Source organism: Myotis daubentonii, chromosome X (genome assembly GCF_963259705.1).
Source record: "Myotis daubentonii chromosome X, mMyoDau2.1, whole genome shotgun sequence".
In the NCBI taxonomy this organism is placed as follows: domain Eukaryota; kingdom Metazoa; phylum Chordata; class Mammalia; order Chiroptera; family Vespertilionidae; genus Myotis; species Myotis daubentonii.
The window spans coordinates 50,239,470-50,244,960 of NC_081861.1; the positions used below are offsets into that span (position 1 = coordinate 50,239,470).

The following is a 5,491-nucleotide window of genomic DNA, read 5'->3' on the forward strand; positions in this document are numbered from 1 at the left end:
TTGTTTCTGCTCTGCCCACCCTTCAGCTCTCGCAGGGGGAATGAGGAATCGGATTCTCTAGGGGAGCATAGGGTGGCACAGAGTTCAGATACCAGGGCTTCAAGGCTTGTAGAAGGCCCAGTGGTGGCCAGGCAAGTGGGGCTAGAGGGGCAGACGGTCCCTGCTTGCTCTCCTTACTCAGGCCTTGGATGGCCCAGCCATATGACTGCAAGGAGTGGACAGCTCGAGCAGCAAGGGTAAGGTCAGGTCTCTACTGCAGCTCAGGCATGAGCTGAACCCAGTTGTCAGGTCCCAGCAGGTCCTCCTCCAGACCAGGGAAGCTGATGTCCAGCAGAATATTGCTCAGGCTGTCATTCATTGTGTCCAGAACCAGGCTTTCTGTCAAGGAATGGTTGATTGGAAGGCTGGCAACCTGTGGGTCTCCAACCGTGGAGTAGTCTGGCTTGGGAACTTCCATTTCTGAGGGGGAACAGTTACTAAACGTGTCAGAGTTGAGGCCAAAGGGCTCAGAATTGAGGAGTTCTTGGGGTGAGTCAAAGAGTGGTATACTTTTCAGTGGGGTGGTACTGAGAATTGTCAGCCCCAGGGAATCAGGTAGGGGGCCAAAGGTACCCTCAGGGGTTCCTACTGGGCTGAAAACTAACCCCCCAACTTCGGCTGGCAGTGTAAGTCTCCAGGATTCGGGACTCAAGGGGAGAACAGATTTTCTTGGGGTGGAGGAGATGGGCAGAGTCTCCTTAATGGGTATCTTAAAAGGTCCTCCCTCCTCCTGGGAGTAGCTAAGCTGGGAGGCAGGCACAGTGGGCATTGAAAAGAGAGTGAGCTCTGTGGCTGGTCTTGAAGTCCCAGGGGCCTCTGAAAGAGGAGCTCAGGCTCATCCACACAGGGAGGTAGTAGCTTCTGTTTCCTTTGAGACTGACTCATCTCCCTCCCCTCCCTTTGTTTAATCCCGAACATTTCAGACACACACTAGGTTGGGGATCAGAGCCTACTGTAGGACTTTTTGGACCTTGGAGTGGGAGAGTGAGGGGAGTCCTCCTTCCAGGACTGAGACAGCTTCTTTTTGACAGATGGGCGTGGTGAGGGCCACTCTATCTGGGGCGGGCTCTCCACCTTGATGGGCCTCCCTAAGTGTGGCATTTCCTCCCTGGCTGTGTTTCTTCCTCCGTGATGGACTGAACTGGAAGCGGAGGAGACAGCCCTTTTCCAAGCAAGAGTTTCTCTTCTTTCACTGGCCCTGCAGTGGGCAGAGGGTCTGCCTCTTCATCAGCTAGCACAGCCGTGGGCAAACTACGGCCCGCGGGCCGGATCCGGCCCGTTTGAAATGAATAAAACTAAAAAAAAAAAGACCGTACCCTTTTATGTAATGATGTTTACTTTGAATTTATATTAGTTCACACAAACACTCCATCCATGCTTTTGTTCCGGCCCTCCGGTCCAGTTTAAGAACCCATTGTGGTCCTTGAGTCAAAAAGTTTGCCCACCCCTGAGCTAGCGGCACTTTGGGGGCATTACGGACTTAATGGTGAAGCTACCAGGGGCAATGGCACCTTTACTAAGGGCTGTAACACCTGTGGCTGGTTCACTGGGAACTAACTGAATGGGTACCAGGTATGAGCTGACCCAGGGTATCAATGGCTTCATCTTCCACCATGTGCCCAGTGGGAGTGCATTTTTGATGGTCAGATTCTGGGGGAGATCAGCATTGGGTCATTTCTGCTGCCCAGACACCTGGTCCAAGGTGAAGTAATGATTGGCACTGAGGTGAATGATCCAGAAGGAGACCTTGCCCTTGGCAGATGTCTCTCGAACAAACATGTCATGAAGAGAAAGGTTATGGCGAATGGAATTCTTCCATCCTGGATTTGCCATATGCTTAAAATAGGGGAAGTGGGCCTCGATCCACGTGTAGATGATTTTCAAGGTCATGTGCTTCCTCTCGGTACTGTTGATGGTGAATTGTATCATGGCCATGTAAGAGTATGGCGGCCACTCAGACACGGAGTCCTGCTGGGATATTGATCCTCCTGGGGGCTCCTCAACCTTAACCTGACTCGGCTCCAGGTGCTGGTTTTCCTTTCCTTCCATCCCTTGCTTGATGCTGTAGGAGCCCAGGCCATCAGAACTCATCTTTCCAAGCCAGTGGATGTTGGTGTTAAGAGTGTAGCCTGCTGCCTCACCACCAGCACAGTTCTTCCATCTCTGCCTGAGAAGGGCTCCAGGTAGTCTAGGAAGATTCACATCCATAGCTTCAGGTTTTGGTCCCAGGATCTTGGTGATCCCTTCTGTCCTCTTGGAATCATTGCTGGTTTGGGCTTGAGGTTGTGGTTCTGGAGGGTGAGTGGGGGCTCTCCCATTGCTAATGAGGATGAATTTCTTGGGCCCATTGCTGCCACTCTCTTTTCCTTTGGAGGTCAATGCTGTGATGATACTCTGGATATTGGCATTGTTGGGATGACCACAACTTGGGTGTTTGGGATAGTGGGGTGGTTAATAATTTTGATCCCAGCTGGAAACTTGCAAGAGATGGACTCTGCCACCTCATTGGAGGTCTGTGCTTGACCAGGCTTTTTTTGGGCAGGGGCCCTTTTAGGCTCCTCTTCTGATGTTTCACCTGGGGCATTTTGAACAGTTAGGGGCAGCCTCCATCTTTTGAGAATCAGTGGCCGATGGGGGCTGGTTTTCACTCTGAATCTGTGTTTTCACTCTCCATTGAGAATCACAAGCATGGACCCTCCAGACTGCAGTTCCTGTAGCCGCTGGGCTGTGGCTCCTAGGGCTGGCTCCAGGCACCTCCAATGGGGGGAGGGGCAAACCAGGGCGCTGGGCAGGGACTGGCCTTGGGCAGGGACTTGCGCTAGTTCTGCAGGATCCCTAGTGGTGTGGGAGTGGTGGGGAATCCTGGAGAATTCCGGGGAATCCAGGGAGGGAAGGGGTCCGAGTCTGGGTCCGGGCCCAGGGGTGGGGTCGGGACGATTACTGAGATTTTTTAAGGACCAGGCCTGTAAATACTTATATTATTTCTTTCCATATTATATTGGCCAGAAGTCAGTTACATGGTCTTAACCTAATTGCAAAGGATGATGGGAAATGTGTGCACAGGAAGAGAAAAATGAAACAGATTTTATGAGCATATAGCGTCTTATGCCACAGCAAGTTACTTAATTTCCTATGTTTTAGTCTGCGCCTGTATAGAATGGGTATAATAATAATAGCATAGGCTTATTGTAAGAATTAAATGAGTTAATATATGTAAATCTCTCAGAATAAGGCCTAACCCATAGTAAATACTTAATAATGATTATGTATGCATTTATGTATGTATTTATCTAAAAATGGGCCTTGATACATGGGGGAAGATTCTTAACAGCCAAAGAAGGGTGTTGGTGAGTGGACACCATGAGCAAAGGAGCAAAAGAGAAGTGTGGGGTGTGTTTAGGAAATAATGAGTGTGTATAGAGGAGAATGGGGACATATCTGGAATGGTAGATTGGGCCTTGATCATGAAGGGCCTCAAATACCTAAACACAGCAAGGAAAGGACTGCCATTGAAAAATGGTGACAGTGGGATGACAAAAAAAATCATAGAACCATATAGAATTGTAATACTGTAAGAACTACTACATAACATATACTAGTCCAACCCCCTCATTTTACAGAGAATGTAATTATAACAGAAAGAGAATTACAAGACTTGTCCAAGGTGACACAATGTTGATGGCATAGCTGAGATGAGTTCAGTTTTCTTAACTTTCCAGACTCTGGCTTTCAACCATACCTTGCTCTTAACAATTTTAAGAAACTAGGAAGATGACTTTGTCAGGTTCTAATCTCATGTTGTTCACTAACTCATTTTGGGCAAGTTACCTTATCTCTGGATCACTTTCCTCTTCTATAAAATGCAGGTTGTACCGCATGATTTCTAAGGTACCTTTTCTAGTTCTAAAATTCGCATTAAATTAAAATCTATAAAGTTTAGAACCAGTTCATTTCAGAGTTTAAGACATAATTATAGTTGTCTCCCAGTATTAGTTCTCCTTCCTTAGTATAAAACTCACAATTTTTAGGTAAAAATATGGCTACCAAAACAAAATTTATATTCCCAGCCTTTATATTTTCAATATAAATATTTTCAAAATTTATTTTGGAGTTATGAGTGGCTGTAAGTTCTGGTCAATGGTCTATAAGCTATGTTTTGATGATAGATGCAGCTTCTAGGAAGTGTTCTTCAAAGGAGGATACTTTTGTGTTTCTTAGTTCCTCCTGGAAAGAATGCAAGCATGATGGCTAGAACTGGAGCAACCATCTTGAATCATGATGTGACACTGGCCCATTAACAGTCTTGTGAGAGAACCAGCTAAGTTAGACCCACATTTCTAACTAGCATGGAAGCTGTGTGTTGAGAAGTGCAGAGCAACAGGGTAGAAGAACCCTGGATCCCAGTGATTGTGGAGTGATCATTAGCCCTGGACTCCCTACATTAACATTTTCAAAAAATAAACATCCACCTTGTTTAAGACATTGTCATTTTTGATGTTCTGTGACTTGCAGGTGAATCTATATAATCTATCTATATATATATAAAAAGCCAGTTACCAGAATGCCAGAATGACCAGAACAACCAGTTGCTATGACACCCACTACAGCTGGCCAACCAGCCCGATCAGGGGTGGCGCCAGCAGGCCAACCTCCCATGTCCCTTTCCCCCGCCCCTGCTGGTCCAGCCCCAATTGGCCCCCATCAGGGCAGGTTGGCCAGATTCCACCTGTGCATGAATTTGTGCACTGGGCCTCTAGTCTATATATATAAAAGCCTAAGTGATGAACGACCAGTCAACTGGTTGCTATGATGCACACTGACCACCAGGGGGCAGATGCTCAGTGCAGGAGCTGCCCCCCTGGTGGTCTGTGTGCTTCCACAGTCAACCTCCTGCAATTGGCCAACCTCCTTCAGTCCCTCCCCTCCTGCAGCCCCTCCCCTGGCCGGCCGCCCCCCCCCCCCCATTGGCCCTGATCGCTAGCCAGGCCAAGGTACCACCTGTGCATGAATTCATGCACTGGGCTTCTAGTAACTAATAAAGGAGAGGTACCAGATGGGATTGAAAGTCTTAATTATCAAAGGTTGGAAGCAGTGACTCTAGAAAAGCACAAGTGAGTTGAAGATTATTCCAAGGTTCTGAACCTGCATGACCATTATCAGAAATAGGGAAGCCTGGGGAAGAGGTAGACTGAGAGGAAAGATAATGAATTTAGTTTTAAGTAGGACTAGAAGCTTCATCATGAGATTACATGAACATTTAGTGCCCAAATGGCACGAAGTGCAGGCTTTCAGAGACACTTGCAAAGGGAAGAACTCAGCCTTCCCTCAAAGACTCCCCCAGTTACTTTTGTGATCTCCACAGGCATTTCACTTTATGCTTAGAAACATGTCCTCTCATGTACTTTCATGCTAGCTTCCTTTTCAAGACCCTTTGTCATTGTTTCTGCCCCTG

At 47.5% G+C, this 5,491-nt stretch overlaps 1 pseudogene; it reads right to left on the reverse strand.

The window, feature by feature from the left end:
* Positions 1-250: 250 nt before the first annotated feature.
* LOC132223888 (forkhead box protein M1-like) lies at positions 251-2,699 on the reverse strand (annotated as a pseudogene).
* Between the last annotated feature and the right edge of the window lie 2,792 nt (positions 2,700-5,491).